Source organism: Ictidomys tridecemlineatus, chromosome 7 (assembly GCF_052094955.1).
Source record: "Ictidomys tridecemlineatus isolate mIctTri1 chromosome 7, mIctTri1.hap1, whole genome shotgun sequence".
NCBI classification, from domain to species: domain Eukaryota; kingdom Metazoa; phylum Chordata; class Mammalia; order Rodentia; family Sciuridae; genus Ictidomys; species Ictidomys tridecemlineatus.
This window is the reverse complement of record NC_135483.1, coordinates 148,512,107-148,531,927: the sequence shown is the minus strand read 5'-3', so window position 1 is coordinate 148,531,927 and position 19,821 is coordinate 148,512,107. Positions and strand designations below refer to the sequence as shown.

Genomic DNA, 19,821 nt, shown 5'->3' with positions numbered 1-19,821 from the left:
GGGAGGAGGAACTGGCATCCTAATGTCCTAACCAGTAGCAGCCTTTTATTCTTCCTTCCTTATGTGGTAGCTCCCAGAGAAGTTCTGTGGAATCTCTGTAAGCAGGGATTTAAAATGACTGAAATATTCACAAAGAAACCTAGAGGAGTTTCCATCTCAATAGATTGGAAATATTTTCAGTTCATATTAGACCTATTAGTTGACTGCCTAAATTCCTGACTAAATGACAAGACTTGAAAAATCAACATCTAGTTAACATGACAGACTGAACAAATCTACTTATCACTGCTGCATTCCTTTCCATGACTGACTAACGTGATAGTAAAATCATCACCACTTACTACCACCACCACCATCCACAGGATAAAAATTTTAAAAAGCAGAGGAGCCAATGTCAACATATGTTGGGAAGATGGAAAGTTGAAATCTGTACCTAGGAAAATAAACTGATTTATGCCGCAAGTCTGAGAAAAGTTCAGGAACTGGAGACACCAGATACTGAAAGTAGAAGTGGACAGTATAGTTATAAATTAAAAGGTTTATTTGACCTAAGTGACTCCCTTTCAATTTGCAGATTTAATCTTAGGAATTCACAGATTTAATCTTCAATGAGGTCTTAGATTCAAAGGTATCTTCCTATAAAAGAGGAGGAGTCTGCATACATTCTTCCAGCCATCTTTATTGCCTAAGAACATAGACTTGCAAATATTCCTAGTGCTTGGAATACTATAAACATACACTTTTTAAAAGCTATTCAACAGTTATCTGTGAATTTTTGTGCTTGATTCAGAATTTACTTTTTCAAAGGGCAATGTACAGGATGTGAGCCTGGTATATAATTAGCGATTATCTTACCCGAGGAACTAGAAACCATATTAAGTGCTAGAAAGATCTCATTTGTAAGAATGTATGATGGCGGAGTTGACTGACAGAATGAATGCTCCCAAAGGCAGTTTGGTAGTTTCCTTTATTCTAAAACACTGGAAATGGGTGATTCAACACAGGACAAAGGAAAGCCTAAATGGAATTGACCCCAGTCCTGGACAGCAGCCAGACCAGAGTACAAGGGAAAATGATGGACTCTCATTGATGGTCTTCTCCAGGAATGATATATATGTTAGTCAGCTTTTGGTATCGGTGATCAAAATTCCTGGCAAGAACCACCTAGAGGAGGAAAAGTTTATTCTGGCTCATGGTTTCAGGGGTTTCAGTCCAGGGCAGCTGACTCTATAGCTCTTGGCCCTAGGGGAGGAGGAACATCATCACAGAAAGGACATGGCAAAAGAAAGATTCTCAGCTAATGGCATCCAGAATGGAGGGAGGGAAGGAGAAAAGGAGGGAGGATCGGAGGGAGGGGGACAGAGAGAGAGGGTTGTGGGAGAAGAGCAAAAGAGAGAGTAGAATCAGGGACAAGACATAATCCCCAAGGGCATTCCTCCAGTGACCTACTTTCTCCATTCATACTCCACCTTCCTGGTTATCACCCCGTAGTCCATTCAAATTACTAAACCATCATATGGATTCATCAACTCTGAGGCTAATGCTCTCATTATCCAATCTTTTCTCCTCTGAACATTGCCACAGTGCTTAATACATAAGCTTTTGGGGAACATTCCAGATCCAAAGCCATAACAATAGACTTCCTTGTTAACATTACAGTGATTTTAAAAATTATACATATATGCCAGTGTAAGAAAAATGTTTTCTTACTAAAACCAAAGATTATACAATGTTTGATTACAATTTAAGAGGAAACATAGCTGTTAAAGAGATTTCAAAAATTATTTCTTCTTATCCTTTGAAAAATCATTACTTTATCAATGATTTCTTGTCTAGATTAATTTCATATATTTTTTTCTTTAATTAATTAATTTATTTTTATGTGGTGCTGAGGATTGAACCCAGGGCCTCTCACGTGCTAGGCCAGCACTCTACCACTAAGCCACAACCCAGCCACTAATTTCTTATGTTCTATGTTTTCTATGACTACTTTGGAAGGAAAAAGGTAGTATAAAAATTTATTAAGCAAAGACTAGACAGGATATTATAAAGAGATTTTTCAGGGCTGGGGATGTGGCTCAAGCGGTAGTGCGCTTGCCTGGAATGCGTGCGGCCCAGGTTCGATCCTCAGCACCACATACAAACAAAGATGTTGTGCCCGCCGATAACTAAAATATAAATATTAAAATTCTCTCTCTCTCTCTTTAAAAAAAATAAATAAAGAGATTTTTCAGGGATAATTCACTGACAAACAATGTAAATAATCCTTTACCATTCAACCAGAATTCCTTTATTTGATCATATATTGCCCAAATTGAATTTTGGGGTACATAATACCATTTTAGAGCACTAATGTTAAAAAAAGCAGATTATTTTTCTCCACACACTGCATAAATGGAATCTGCCCTTTTTAAAGTCTAGAGAGGTTACTTACTTTCTGGCAAAGCCATCTGCAAAGATTTCCAACTGGAAATGTATTTTGCATGATAACAGGTTGAAGTCATGAATCACTTGGTAACTCATTAGAGTGACTAGCATCAAAGGATCCCTTAGGAATTTAGGGAAAAGGTAGTTAAGCAATTAATGAAGTTATTTAAAATCCTGATATGGTTGAGGCTGCTTTGAAGACTGCTAGGGATTAATATTTATTTAATAGATGTCAGTTTCATGCCAAAAAAAGAAATGTGACAGAAGTCACCCTAGTCTAAATGTAAAAAAGGTAGCCCATTTGAAGGATATTTTATTGCAATAGTTGACACCATTATAGTCTGTACCATTATATCACCATACAAAAGCCATCATTCTCAAGCTGAAATTAACATTGCTGTTATTTTCGATTAGAAGAATTGGCTCTAAATCCAGTAATTCTCTACACTGATTTATATTTTAGTAGCTGCCATCTTGCACCAAGAGGGAACATGTTAGAGTATAAGCGCTCTCTGATGAGACATAAGGTATTAAAATTGATATGAGATGACAAAACGGGAGACTAGTACTGTAGGGGTATTGTTTTTACTTGTCATGGACAGCTCAATCATGGCTTCTTTCCTGATATTATCTGCTAATCTTTATGCTTAATTCAGAATCGACTTCAAATGGAAATGTATAGGATGTGGGCCTGGTGCTATGTAGTAGCTTTTATCTCTTGCAATGAAGAGCTAAAACTATATGAATTGCTAGAAAGATCTCATCTGGAAAAATGTATGATGGCTAACTTAATGGACAGAATGAATGATCCCAAATACAGTTAGTAGTCTATCAAGATTTATTTCATAAACTGTAGCCCCACTTACTTTTATGTTAATTAATATATTTTAATGAATGAGTTTCACTGTGAAGTCCAGGTCTACAGTCTCAAAAAAATTTATAATATTTAAGGTCATATTGTATACTTTTATAACTACCTTTATCCCTGGAAACACTCAGAAGGCCTCTAAAATCTCCAGTTTGGATTTCTCTTGCTCACCTGTGAAACACTGAAATAGGACTGTCATTAAGAGATGACATATATGAGCCTAAGCTTTTCAGGGAAAGGACTGTATCTTTTTCATTTCTATATATTTAGCACAATACTAAGCATGTGAATTAAAGTGTATTAAAATGTATGGTAATATTATTATTGTTATACATAAATATTCAACACCAGTATGTAAAGAATGTTGTATTTGAGTCCCCCCTCTGGGTCATGAAAAGAATACGTTTGGTGTGCTTTTCGGGTATGATGTCCTACTTTCAGAAAGCATTTATGCCCCTAGGGATCATATAGTGCTTTTATGGACAGTATATCCTCTTGTTGAACAGAATGAAGTTTTTTGGTAACTATCTCTATTGTACCACATCCAGCCTGAACATCCCTTAGTTCAATGCAAAACAAATTAAAAATTACAAAAAGAACTTCAACTTCTAATTTTAACTATGCCATGGTGGCAGTCATGGGAGAGTTGGGGTTTGGAGTTGCAGAATAACAGGGTAACATGCATCTCTCATTAAAGGCATTAAAGTGGCTGAAAAGGATATGGGAGGTAGAAACATTTTGCTAAGAGTAACCAAGCATCAGTAAACCTGTTCTAAGACTTATATCATAGGTCAGGATCTTGAAGTGCATGTCTGGTATCCTGTAAAATGTCTTACACATGAAAGAAGAGTCAGACAGACAAAATGTGTAAATAAGGGGTCTTGGTTATTACACAAAAGAAAGCATTTCATGCCAAAGCATCTGTTTACAGCTCATCATTTTGGAATAATCCAATGCACAAATGTCAAAATAATGTTACCTATTGATACATTAGAAAATTCATTAGTTTTATACCATGGTAATCACTTTTCTCTTTTATAACAGAAAACACTGTGATTTTGTGGGTGTGTCCATGTTTATACCATTCCTTTTATTCTATTTGTCACCATCTCCCTCTTATTTAACAAATTCTATTTCTCACTACCAACCTCTCATTTAACAAATGAGCAAAAAGTTCAGTGTTATTGTCCTTGTAGGGTAAAGTTATTTTGTGCCTGGGTAAAAGTCATTGTGCATTGGTAAAAGAATAATCTTATTATTGTACTCATGAGAAAAGTTCTGAGTAGTAGGAATTTCGATAAGCAATGTTTTCTGTCTGGAGGCTTTGTACCTCTCACTGGTGGCTGTACCTATAAAGCTAGGAGACATCTGAACCTTTCTTAACCCATTATGTGTCAGTGTCCCATATGTAAGACACCTATAAAAACTTACATGTGCTTTCCCCATTCTCACCCTCTGACTCAAGTATTCAAGCCCTTTAAACATAATACATCTTATATCTAATTACAACAACCTTATGAGGAAAACTCAGGCTCCTGGGGGTTTAATAGTTTATACTGCCTCCCATGGCTTACATGAGGTGAGGAATGACCAAATCCACTCTTCTAACTACACCCAAGTTTTCTATCTGTTTTGTAAATTTTTCTTCCTGGATATTTTCAAGAACATGTTTTATAAACCAATAAGCTTGTGATTGCTGCATGCTATGCCTTTATTTTTCTGTAGGTTTCAAAAAAATAAGGGCTTTGGGTGACTGAAAGACATTACAAGCACTGAGGATTTTTTTTTAATTGGAGAGAAATTTATTCAGTCATACTCACTAATGAGCTGTGCATCACCATGGAAAGAGAAGGCAGGTGAACATGCCTGTGCTATATGTGGGAGTTTGTGCCATACGAGTTTATGGGGCCACAGCAGGGAATCTGCTGCTCTGTTAAAGAACACAGTGACATGGAACTGAATAGAGGACCCAGAAATAAATCAACACATCTACAGCCAGTTGATTGCTGACAGAGATGCCAAAAATGCACGTTGGAGGAAAGTAATGCTCTTTGACAAATGGTGCTGGGAAAACTGGATATCCACATTTAAATGATTGAAACTAGTACTGTATCTCTCATCCTGTACAAAAAAATCAACTCAAAATGGATCAAAGACCTTAATATAAGACATGAAACCTTGAAATTACTAGAGAACATAGGGGAAATACTCCAAGATTTTGGCACAGGCAAAGATTTCCTGAACAGAAGTCTGATAGCTCAGGAAATAAAAGCAAGAATTGACAATGGGATGGCATCAAAGGAAAAAGCTTTTGCACAAAAAAGGGAAACAATCTACCAGCTATTCCTTTGACAGAGGATTACTATCTAGAACACATGAAGAATTGAAGATCTTAACAACTAAAAAGCAAGTAATCCAATCAAAATGGGCAAATGATCTGACAGATTCTTTCCAAAAGAAAAAATATAAATGGATAATTTTATATAAAAAAAAGACTCAATGCCTTAACCATCAGATAAATGCAAATCAAAACTACCTTGAAATTTCTTTTCACCCAGTCAGAATGGCTACTATATATATTTTTAAATAATGCTGGCCAGGATGTGGAGAAAAAGAACCCATATACAGGGTTGGAAGGAATGTAAATTAATACGGCCACTATGGAAAACAGTATGGAGGCTCCTCAAAACACTAAAAATAGAACTATCATGTCATCTAGCTATATCACTTTCTTGTGTACATGCTCAAGGTAAATAAAATCAGCATACAAAAGACAGCTGCATATACATGCATACCCATATTTATTGTAGTACTATTCACAGTGGCTAAGATAAGCCCACCGGTAGACGTATGGATAAAGAAAATATGGTACATATACACATAAAGGGTTATTCATCCATAACAAAGAAGATCGTGTCATTTTCAAGCAGGCAACTAGATGGGTTTGGAGGTTATCATGTTAAGTGAAATAAGCCAGACTCAGAAACAGTATCTCATGTTTTCTCTCATATGTGGACACCAAAAATAAAGAAAAGAAAGAAAGAAAAAGAAAAGAAGAAGAAGAAAGATAAGGAGAAGAAGAAGAGGGATTATTAGTGAATGGGAAGGGGACTAAGGAAATTGAGGATAAAGGGGTGAGAAAAAGAACATAGAAGGTAGAGTGGACATCATCAAGGCATGATATATGCATGTTTGGAAATGCCACAATGAAATCCATTAATTTGTGTAATTAATATGTATTAATAATAATAAAGTCAAAGCATAGTAAAATATGTCAAATAATAAAGTCAAAGCATAGTAAAATATGAAAAAAAGGACACAGTACCTTGAAAAGTTATACAGCCCCATGCAAATGGTAAGTACAAATATATACTTATTTTTTTCCCTAAGTCTGGGTGGAATGGCATCACCAGACCACTAAGGAAACAAACATTAGGACCCTTCCATTTTGACTTTCAAACCCATCTCATGGTGCATCCATCAAGAGCCCGCATAGCTCCACCAAGAGCTGTAATAGTCCCAGGGGGCCTGGTGAGCCATTCTGAGGGGAGAGCATTGATAATGGCAGAAACAAAGCAGAAGCAAAAGCTCATCAACAGTCCTAGGCAGATCCAACTTCTAGGGCAGATACAGGCCTTATGTTCCAGGACCTAGGTTAACTCATCCCCTGGGTTTATTTAAGCAAAAACTCTCTATAAGTAGGCATGAAACTTTGACCAGAAACAAGATTTTCTGTGTTACTTGGCATAAGGATATGCAAAAGTTTCCTAATATGATATTCTTGTAACTTGGAAAAATTAGTAACTCCTACCATGAAACCCTTCTAGGATCATGTGCTAATGAAGAAGATGCTCTAATAATTAGGCCTAGAGCCCACTGAATGTAACACCTTCCAATTAGCACTCCCCAGCATGAATACTGCCATTATAATTAAACAACAAAGACAAAAATGGGTATCAATCCACATAATAGAAAATAATTGATGAAGTTGGAGGGCGTGATTATTTGTGATTACTTTACAGTCATGCACAGAAAGTAGGAGAACCACAGCTAGTGGTTAATCTCTGGCTACCTCTTTGAAGATAATGAAATTGGCTTCCTACTGATGATTATTCATTAACAATTAATTCTTTCTCAGTGATCTGCCTCATTTTCAGCTTCTCACTACAAACATGCAATGGAATAATTACAAGTGGAAATGAAAAAGCAATTAGTGGCAGATAATGCCAACATCTGATTAAAAAACAGTAGAACAGATTAGCAGTTCTGTAACTGCAAGTCTGCTGCCTTCAGCAGGGAGGTGTAAGTCACCCAGTTATACTGTACTTCAAGCTGTGCTTTCTCTTTTATTGCCTCCCCTTCATCATGGTCTGCCACATTAAATGCTCTCTTATTCTAGGGGGCATTGGGTTGTTGTAAATACTTTCTAAAGATTAAGTAGCATTTCAGATGATCCGTGGTCCTATATGCTGAAATGCTAAAAGGCACTATTTTATAACATGATGACTAAAATATGTATCTATCTATATGTGTGTGTATCCAGAAAATAGCATCACACATTTACTTACTTTATTTTCACCTTAATCTTTGTTTAGTTAAATGTCTTGAGAAGAAAAGCATCACTAAATCCAGGAGGTCCAAAAGAGGCCCATTTTATGAGCAGCTTGGTGCTTTTCCTTTGAGTATCCATGGTTGCTTTGGTCTTGCTGGTTGGTTTGCATAAAGTAGAACATAAACTGTCAGTGGATTTTTATTTAACATTGTCAATGGTTAAGATATTTTTGACTGCTGTATAAATAACCTTTCAATGAAAGGCCTGTAATTCACTGTTCTCAGTGTTCCAGCTGATGTGTCAGAGGCAAGATAAAAGCACTTCGTGTGATGAAGAATTACCTGGGGAGTGTCAAAACCCTCACTTTCAAAGGTAAGATCAATGTTCTTTTAGATAATTTGAAGGATGTGTTGATTTGAAGATCTGGTAAGATTTTGTCTTGGCAATTGACACATGGTAAAGCCCAGGTAAGAATGAAGACCAGAGCTGTCTTGAAAAGTTTGATTTTGAAAAGAACTATGTATTGAATCATGGAATCTTTGGTTATATATTATTTCACTAGATTCAAGAGATCAAAATTATATAAAGGCATACAATAGAAGAAAACAAACTTTGAAGGGCTAATATTCAGCTGATACGCACCAGAATTATGTCCCCTATTATCAGCTGAACATCTACTCAGGTTGGCCTTTTCATGTTCAGTATGGCTGTTCACAATTTTGACTTTCACCCCTGAATATGACAAAGTTTTATTTAGTATATTTTAAGTGCCCAGAATTGTGTACAGACATTGTTATTAATCAGATGATATACCAGCCCTCAAAGAGTTGAAAGAGCAACATATGTAAAAAAAAATGGGTAGAATAAAATATAATAATCATAACATCTGAGGCATTTACAGGTCACAAGAAACAATACTACAGGATTTAAAGGAATAGTACTGGCTGAAAAGAATTCATAAGCAGATGATGCTGGAACTAAGCCTTGGAAGAGTTATATGTATATATAAAGTATACATATACATGTGAGTTTACTTTGGAAAAATATTAGAATGTTATCACTTCTAATCTTTTCCATTGCTGCTGCTAACAAGCCTCTTTCAAGACTGGATATACTTAAATCTCTGCAGCAGACTTCTAGCTGGTCTCCTTGCTCCATTGATAACGCAATCCTTTAAAATACAGATATGGTTACTTCTCTTAGGGAAGGCTCAGATGACATTACATTTCAAAGGAAAAGCCAAAGTCCTTCCATGACCTCCAAAGCTAGTCAAGATCAGGCCTGGACGATGTCTTCAAAATCATTTCCTACCATCACCCTTGGCTTGCTCAGGACTCTGTGTTCCTGGGACAAGACAGTAAGTTGGTACTGGGAAGATAATCAGGATTTCAGTTGTAGACACATTAATTTTAAGGTACAAAGACAGTGATAAGTATGGACCTGGAATATCTGGGGTTGGGTTTGGAACTACAAACACACACACACACACACACACACACACACATATTTGCAAGTCTTAGTGTCATTTGAAACTTTTAGGCTAAATGTCCCAGAGAGAGGAGATAAGAGACCCAGGACTCATCCTTGAGGAATAACAACATATAAAGGCCTGGTGGAGGAGGAAGGCATGAAACAAAGTGCTGAGGAAGAGCACCTAGAGGTAGGAGGAATACCAGTGGAGTGATAGGCAGGAGTCCAGGCAGGTGAGAAGTGGGAATGGCTGCTATTTCCAATATTTTTCCAAAAGCTTAGTAGCAAGGAGGAAATAAAGCAGTTACACAAGAGCAATGTGTGATCAAGAGAAGACTGTTTCCATGGGTGAGATGTGAACATAGTTAAAAGCTGATAAAAATCATACATTTGAAGGGAGAATTATAATGAGCAAAAAAAAAAAAAAAAAAAAGAGAGCAAGAGAGAGAGAAAGAAGAAAGAAAAAAGGGGGTTAAATGGCATTACTATTCTGAGAAGGCAGGATGCCTTTAAATCACAAGCATACTGATTCATTTTTGAAGCTTAATATGTTAGAAAATACTTTGGGGCTTTAAAAAAAAAACTAGCAGTTGACATCTAAATACAAACTTCACGTCTTAAAATTACTAGAGAAAAAAACAAATCCCTGATAATAAATTTAAAGGAAAACAAAACCAATTGAGATGAACAAAATTAAAAGACAAAAGTAAAGTGAAAGCCATCAGTCTACATATATAGGAAAAAAACAAAATAAGCCGGATAAATTCATTATTGAAATAGAATTCCCAAATTTGGTGAAAATGATATTTTACATGCTACCTACAAAAGATAAACCACAGACGTATGTAATAAAACAAAGGCCAGTCAGAGTCGATGAAAGAAAACGGTCAAACAATCGGATGCTTAGTATATGCAAACAAAATGAAGCCTGGAAAATTTAAAGATCAAACAATTCAGAGTTCAATGTCAAACATTTTTAATGGAGCTAAAAGTTTAACTTGCTATAAAAATGGCTACAATCTATGATGAATCTATCATGACAACCTTAACATGCTGAAAAACCTAACAAGTAGTTATGAAGCAAAACCATAAAAAAGACAAAGAGATACAAACAAACCAGAAGAGTAAAGAAAACTTTTCCGTTTCTCTCTCAAGCTCTGAAAGAATAAGCAAATAACAACTGATAAGGATATAGAAGACTTGAATAATATCATTAAAACATTTACTTAATAGCTACCACATGAAGTCTATATCTACAAAAAGGAGATTTACCACTTTTCAAGAACCTATGAAAAATGTACCACAAATTGACCAGTTGTAGTTAAGTCCTTAAAATCTTTGCAAATATCTTAGTGTACACACCTCATGAGCTACTTCCTAGATCATGGTGCCATAAAATGTCCGAAGTAACTTTAGCTCAACAAACTTTTGTAAGAACCCATTTGCAGAATTCATTTAGATATGAATATGTCGAGGACATCTGGTAGATCAAATCATAAAAAATATGCTACTCACTCATACTCCAAAATTGTTCTCCTTTGCTAAGTATTGATGGAGGTATTTATCAAATGAATACTTGCAATTTTCAAAATTTTACTGCTTTTGATATGTTTTTATAAGATCATACATACCAATGTAATAATCCAACTCACTATAATCAGGATCTATGTCCTATAGATTCTTAACTAAAATCATCACAGTCATTTTTTATTTCATGTAGAAAATGGTAAGCTGCTTGCCCTGAAATAAGTTGAGATTATTCAAAGAAGAAAATATAGTTTCAACATGCTGATCTGCAAATCCAATCTAAACCATGCATTTGTTCTTACCCATTGTGTACAATTTATCATCAAAGACACAAAAATTCTCTTCCAGTTACTACAGGAAACAGTAATTGTAATTAATGTTGATATTTTCTCAAAGCTGAGAAAAATTAGAATTCAGTTTATTGTCCTTACTGTGATTGACAATCTTCATAGTTTCAATAGTGGTCTTTTCTTAAATTTTTATATCTTTGGTAGTGAGAAGTTCCCCCATGTGTGAAATGGGGAGCAGATACTGCTTCCAGTGCAACAGCTTGAATACATGGAACAAGTCATTCTTATTGGCCCCCACTGCCTTCGCACCATCTGTGCACAACCCAATACATGGCTTGCCTGTCGTTGTTTGTCTTGAAGTTATCAATGATTTTAAAATCTCTTCAACAGTTTCAAGAGTTAACAAAGATTGGCCCAATTATGTCCTACTGGGCTTCTTTGATCAGCTCATCTCTGACAAATACTATCAGATTTGCTGAATTACTAGTGTCATCTTAGTTTCCATTGAAGGTCATGGGCTTCATTGTACTGAGGAAAATAAACACTGCTCTACATATTGGTCCTATCTGTCATTGTATTTGATAGAGTTGTCTTATCAGATTATTTCCTGTTTCTTTGTCCCACAGAATATACCTGTGCTATTTGACAGCTGGTTTGATAAGGGTTCCACCAATTACTTCAGTAGCTCCAACTTTGCCAATTAAACTTACACCATTACAAGCAAGACTTCTGCAACTGTGCAATTTCAGCTCCTGCCACCAGTACTGATGTTTCTGAGGTCTTGAATACCTTCTGCTTTGCTTTAAAAAAATTCAATACTTTCCACCATAGTGTACCTTTCAATATTGATGTTTGACACAGACTGCTTCCTTACAAGAACTTTAAATGTCACCAAACGCACTTCACCTAATGACATTTAGGCTTCCAGACAGTCCACTGACATCCAAGTTTCAAATAATTTTTAATATATTTTCATGGTGTTTTTGTTTTATTTATAGTTGGCGCTTTTGTAAGGGTAACAGATGGTTTTAGGTGATTCATCAATTTGGTCTTCCTACTATTCTGAAAGCACATGACTGATTTCATTGAGATCACCAAAGCACCTATGTTTCCATCAGTGTCTTTAGCATTATGTTTTTAACGGACTTATTTATGAAGCACTGATCCATGATAGATTCAAGAGAAAAGAAAATCATAGCATGCACAGCCCCATGTGCAATTTATAATGGATGCATGGCATAATTATGTAGAATTTTGATATATGGGAATCCATGTTAATGTCCAAGTAATCTATGTGATGCTTATATCCTCATGGTTCAACAACTGGAGGTGTTAATAGGTATACCAAAGCACCACCAAAATCACATGGCCTACGTCAAGGACATTGCCCAGCCAGCTAACTTTAATCTCATCCTGTGTAAAACTATTTTGATATTATGGGTATGATTGTAAGTTGAGCTTTTTAAAATACACATTTAAATAAACAAGAAGCCTCTTAAAAAGTTTACCTACCAAATAAACCATCTCAAATCTTATGATATGCATATCATACATACATTTGGAAAGGGAGCAAAAGATTTAAAACTGTATGTGTTGAAATCAGATTTTCTGAATTGAATTTCATTTGTAACATTTACTAACTGCAGGACATGCAGCAAGTTACATAACTTTTCTAAGCTTCACTTCTTTTATCCATAAAAGGAATAAAAATAATAATGAAACTTTTGTCGTGGAGTTATTGTGAAGATTAAATGAAATTATGTATAATGTCTGGAAAATAAACTCTTAATAAATCTTGAACATTATGATAACATAAGCGCTGGACTTTTATAGACTTTTTTTTTTGGTGTTAACTAGGAGCAGGAGGATTTGCATTTGAATAATAGCTCATCAGCTTCAATAACTAGGTAATACAGCAGAAAGCAAGTTGAGATGGGAAGACAGCTAGTCTGGCTCTGCTAGAGTCTTATTACCAAACAAGGTAATGGCTAACAGGGAACTTTTCATTGTCATGATTTTTAAATAGGTTTATTGTATAAATAGTTACATCTTTTTAAGAGTTGTGTAACTAATAATATGGATAGCTTGTATTTAGTGAACATTGGCTAAACTAGATTTTTATCATAGCCATGACTTACCTCAATTCTTAAAATAGCCCTAGAACATTGAGTGTATATTATTACTTGTCTTATTTTAAAGACAAGGTAGTTATTTTACTTGTTCATGACCACAGAACTACTAAGTGAGAGGATCATGATTTGAACACAGTTCATTTATAATCTCAGGAAAAGAGCTTGCAACTATTATATTTGTTGCCATAACAAAGCCCAAAATCAAGCCGCTTAACAGTATTCTCTAGGGTTTATCTAGTAAAACTACATCTCCAAAATATTACCATTTCTAAAAAGTTAACTATTCTACAATTACTAGAGATTAATTTTCGATTATTTTTTAAAAGTTAACAAATAAATTTCTCTTTGCCAGAAATTTTATTCAGTTTTAAGCATACCTATAAAAACATATTAATGACAGATGACAAGGAGTTTGCAATATTCCCAGAAACTAATAGATTGTTTGGCTAAGCATTTTGTATATCCGATAAAAGTCCCTTCTTCCAACAAGTTTTTTAACTTTAGACCTTTGCAAGTGAACTTGATCAAGAAGTCACATATTTTACCTGATGTGACGGTAGCATACGACAGCAGTGGAGTTGTGCTTGCCCTGTTTCATAAATCCCAATTCTTTTCAGCCTAGAAATCATCTAGACAAGAGAAGGGAATTTTTCACAAGTGTACCTAAATTGCATCCACACTATTTTTTAAAGGAATACTATGAGGGAAATGTGCTGATAAATGTTTTAGTCTGCTCATCTATCCATTTTTTCAGCTACAAGAGAGTTCACATATCATTTGAGTTACTGCCCAGGCTGCCCCTGTTATAGCAGGCTTTCCAAGATGGAGTGACAGTAGCTCTGTTCACAGGCTCTTGTTAAGGGCATAGACCTGGAATGCTAGGTTGCACCCAGTACAATTATCCAACTTTTCTAAAACTGGTGAACACGGCACCATTATTATTTTTTTAAAATTATAGTAGTTGATTCTACTTTAAAATGTTAGTAGCTGCCAATTTTGCTGTTGTCAATTGAAATAATACTTTGTAAGGCAAGCTTAAATTAAATCTTAAAACTTCCCCCTAAACTTGAGGGTATTTTTTTTTGTAATTCCTAAGAAATATGTAAAATTTTCAATTTGAAAATTATTTATTAATCTAATCTAAGAATTATTCAACAGTAAACATCACAACAAAAATAGTGAAAAATTCAGAGTGCTTGAATTACAACTTCACTTCCTCATTAAGGAATTTTATCACAATGGAGTTATATTATACTTTGAAATATTTTGTCATTCATTCCTATTTTCTTTCATTTAAGAATAATGCATATGTTATTTTACTGGTCAAGGGAGAGATGTAGTGAACAAGGCAGATAAGTGCCTGTCCTATATTCTCTTGTTCTTTAACTGTACACGGGAATGTATAGTCTAGTTTATCGATACTGGAAACTGCAAAGACAATTTTACTAATTTGGAAATAAGTTAATCCCATAGAAAATAACTTTTAAACAGGTTAAATTGTAATAAATTTTGAGATTCCTATAGTTTAGTTTTTGATATCTCACAAATGGAAAATGACAATATTGCTGAAACCAGAGGCCAATGGAAAAATATCCCAAATTCCATGAACAGTTTTCTTATTTTAGAAGCTGAATAATTTTGTATCAAAATTTTATTTTATTTTAGTTTCTTTACCAGTAGTATTTTATTTTTACCATCCAATCAGCAATGGAAATCAAAATATGGAATAGGACATTGTAGCAGAAAAGAGAATGAATTATGAAAAATGACAGAAAAAATAAGAACTTCCATGGAATATAATAATGTATGATAAGAATCAATTTTCAGTGGCATTTTATAAAGTGGAGCTCATCCAGAAGGGCACAGAAGGTTCTATTAGTATATTTTTCCATGGTTCATTTATATGGCACTGGAATATTAGGGACAGAAAAACGTACTTCTGTGACTTGTTCTTTAAGCCAGTACTATGGGTCACATTCAATTTATCAGAGTCCTCATAAAAACAGATTTGCAAATTTTATTTGGTCTATTTGAACTGCTTCAAATACTGCTTCTTGGCCAAATTTGGAGGATAAACAGCAGTATAGCTGAGGCTTATTTGTTCCAAAAGATTAAGCAGACCTAAACAAGTAAAGACCTCCAAAATTTTAAAATTTTGCTTTAATTGATAACTTCCTGCCTTCCAATTTATTGGGAATCGTTCAACCAAGTAAAAACTTTCTACCTAATTAAGAATTGCTAAACTTAGCACCTAATATATTATTAAAATAAATGCCTTTTGAAAAATTAATATCTTTGGGTTGCCTATTAGGCACCCTATAAGCTTAAATAGAGCAGTTGTTCTCCATGGCATCATATTAGATGCAAAGTCGTTTCCAACAGCAACAGCAAAGTGATGCAGGAGACCCAGACCAATTCATTCAGAACCTCTGGTGGGGTGGTGAGGGTGGGTGGGTAGGTGTTACTTACATGTTCTCAGGGGACTCTGATGTACATCAAACACCAAGAATCACCATGCATGGGAAATGCTGGAGGGGCAGAAAGTGAAGTACTGTGAAACAAATGCTTTCGAATATTACTATCTAATAGAAATACAATGTGATCCTTACTGTCTAATAGAAATTTAAAGATTTTCTAGAAGGTACACTTTAAAAAGCAAAAAGAAGTATATAAAACTTATTTTAACAGTACATTTTATTTAACCTAATAAAATATTATTTCAACATGAAATCAATATAAAAGAATTCTAAGATATTTTATATTCCTTTTTGGACTAAATTGGATGAGAATTTTATATTTATAGCATATCTCAGTTTTGAAGAGTCACATGGTTAAATGCTCCAGGGCAATGCGTGTCTAGGGGCTACCAGATCAACAAGGGCAGTACTATACAAATGCTTTATAATGTATGATTTATAAAAACCTTTACCTCTAATGAAAAATCCTTACTGAATGGGTGTATGGTTGCAAATTCCTGTGAACTAATAAACAATAAAATACTTAGGAAGGCATATTTTAAAACAATTATATTATTTAGGTAAATTAAAAATATGTATTTTTCCTTCTTTCCCTCCCAAAATATATCTCTTATAAATACGCACAGATACTATATACTTTCATAATTGTTCATGCAGTATGTAACAGAATAAGACTTTTATTTGTATAATGGCCTCTCTACTTTCTATCTTGGTCACCATAGGAAACCTCTTAATTTTCTTATTTGTAAAATGGGATTAATGATAGTATAAATATCATAGGACGATTATGAAGGGTGAGTAAACTTATACATTTATCTAATAAATATTATTCAGTTATTACTGTTCAATAAATGTCAGGTGTTATGATTTTAATGGTTGTATCATTTTATTAGAATTATTTTGTTATTTTAATAATTCTATGTCATTTCACACTAGGAACACAAATAAACTTGCATGTTTTTTAATAATTACATTTGGGTTGTTTCTAATCTTCCGAATTACAAATATGCACCAGTGAATATCATTGTACATGCATCATTTTGCTCACATATGTGTATATCCACAGGATAAATATATAGAAGTACAGTTCCTGGATCACATTTTATGTACTTTTTATATTTTGATGAGTTTTACCAAAGAGTTCTTTACAGAGGCTCTACTGTTTACCACCCCCGCCCCAACAAAAATATGTGAGGATGTTCATTTCTCCTTCCACAGAATGTCACCAATTACAGGTTATTTTTTAAAACTGACATCTGAAATGCAAACTCACATTTTCTGTGCTTGATGAAAAAAAAGCATGTTGAACTGACTCTGAATAAAAATAACCACCAAATACTTTATTTCAGATTTTTGACATGTAGATCTTAGAACTAGAAATTTTTAAAAAGATAAAATATAGAAGAAAAATTAGAAAAGGTATCAGTGAATTCCTCCAACATTTTTCTATCTAAATGAAGAGTACTAATATTTCCATGTCTCACAATAATTAGCAAGTTAATTTCATTAATTTATCACCTTAAAAAGTTTAATTATTTCTATAGGTCATTTTGGTTCACCTTACATCCAATTAGAAAATAAAAGCAGTGGACCTATGGTATTGTAATTTAATTTATACCACATGATGGCTTTATAAATAACTATTATAAAAATAACTTGTCTCAAAATTGGACTTTTTGATTACTGATCCGTGGATTCCTACACACTACAATTAAAAAGGACTAATGATGAAGCTCCTGGAAGGGCCTTTGTCCTTATTCTAGTTAGGCCCATTACCCCTGGGTCAGGGCAGGAGCTGTGCCAGAGGAGTGTGCCGAGCCTGTCTTCCCTCTCATTAGCAAGAACAAGACAAAATAGGACATCTCGGAAATTTTCTGGCAAGGCTGTCACATGCACTCACAGTTAAGCAAATTGAATCAAACTGACAATAGAATTCCTATGAAGGCATATTTGTAAAAAGATTATATTCTACATAGATGGAGGAAGAAGATATTTTCTTTCTTTCTTCTTCTTTTTTTCTTTTCCTAGTTGTGGACACTGAAGCTTTGAACACCTGCTTCCCCGCTTCCCCTCCTGGCTTTGTTACTCTTAATAAAGAAAGAGATTCCTGTTGAGAAGTGGTGAGAGGTTAAGTGTCCAGAAATATTGCACCAAAGCATGAAATTGTAAAGGAAGAAAATCAACTAGAAAATAGCTTCACTTAGGGGGCTATTGTTTAAAGGAGGTTTCATCTTGGAATTTGTCCAAATGGCATCTCTAAACGAAAAATAGAGGCGAAAATTCAGCACTCTGAATGAAAGCTTTTGGAAATCTTCCTTTATGATTAATTTTAGCCTTATCTCATCCTATGAGTTCTTCCCAAGTAGGACAGATGGATGGATAATTAAATAATATATATATGGAATAGAAATATATATATATATAGTAGGCAGGAGCTGGTGAGAGTGGAGCTAAAAAGAAAAGAAAAATATTGGAGAAATAACATCTGAAGGGGAAGAGTGGTGAAACCAAAGCACTCAGTAAAAAGCAACAATAACAACAAAAACACATGGTTAGTAATATTTACAAATCTAGATTTTCTAATAAAGATAATGAGAAAACTACCCATGTCATACTGTAGGGATAATCTGTGTGTTCCTTTACAAAGTGACACCACAGAGCAATGTTCTAAAATTTGGATAAAACACTAATTTTCTTTGTACTTAGGTACTATCACCTCATGTAACAAAAGGAAAAATTATGATTCTTTTGTTGGTTTTTCTCTTAGGCTCTAGTATATCTGAATACCTCACCTAAAACAATTTCCCATTAGGAAAGTTGTAGTTAAGCTCAAAAATTCTATATGAAAAAATCAACCTGACACAAAAAGTTCTGTACGCATTTACCTATGCAAAATTAAGAGCAAAATTATGAAACAGAGAAAAATGATATAAATTATATAATTATTGTAAATCAAAAGTACATTCAAGGGCTGGGGTTGTGGCTCAGTGGTAGAGCGTTCAACTCGCATCGGTGAGACCCTGGGTTCGATCCTCAGCACCATATAAAGATGAATAAGTGAAATAAAGGTATTATGTACAACTACAACTAAAAAATAAATATTAAAAAAGTACAGTCAAATCTGAATAAAACACATTATCAAGCTGAATGATTCTAAGAAATTTTCTTGTGAGCAAATGTTTGATCTATGCATTGATTATTGTCTTCTACACGGTGCTAATTCTAACCACAGTCATTGCTAAAGGATTCCTTGTCTTTAATATGTGATTCCACAGGTCCTCATGCCAGAATCAGACATCTCTTATGATCCCAAAGAGAAAAGATAATGAAGCCAAAAACGTCACCCAAATAGTTGGGAGACGGGGAGAAAGCTGTTTGAAATCAGTACTAGGCGGTGAAAATTCAGAGACACAAATACTCACATGCATATTTTGAGTTGAAATTCAGGATAGAACAAGGCACCGTCTTAGAAAAGAGGAAAACACAGATGATTCTGAACACTGATAGCAAAGAACTTGTCCTTCTACTAGATAAAATTCTGTTGAGGTCATTATTTCTTGTTTACAGTGATTGTAATCATCTGCTGGAATGAATTTTTTACTACTCTGGTAATACTTTTAATTAACTCTGAAACAAATACTGCAAATCACAGTGTGAGAAAAGAAAATTCAAAAGTATGCATTTGATGTTTGTATCTTTGGTGTTTTGGGCACTTAGTACTGATTTCAAAGGTGGTGACAGAGCATGGAGCAGGTGTGTGACTGGTGACTTTTGTCATCTCCTTTTTTAGAGTCCGTTGCTGGTATCACTTTTGTCTTTGCATTTTTCATACTCAATTTCCTCATTTAATTGAGTAGTTTCTAGAATCTTCTCCAGCTATACTGCTCTTTAACTCAGAGTTGTGATAGTGTGGGAGGGGATGTTAGGAGAGGAAATTCACCTTTTTTGACATGTACTTACTTACGTTAGCCCATTCCAATCCTCAAACCTCACTTACACAACACAATGCTTCCTCTCATTTTGCAGATAAAGGGGCTAACAGATCAGAGAAGCTGAGTAGCTCTCTCAAATGGGGGAG

At 34.6% G+C, this 19,821-nt stretch overlaps 1 long non-coding RNA gene across 1 annotated transcript in view; it reads right to left on the bottom strand.

Moving 5' to 3' along the window:
* Positions 1–15,796, bottom strand: part of LOC144365332 (uncharacterized) — a 28,131-nt gene extending 12,335 nt beyond the window's left edge. The window contains exon 1 of the long non-coding RNA XR_013423641.1: positions 15,736–15,796. This is a non-coding gene — a long non-coding RNA (uncharacterized LOC144365332). The remainder of the gene's footprint in view (positions 1–15,735) is intronic.
* Positions 15,797–19,821: the final 4,025 nt, after the last annotated feature.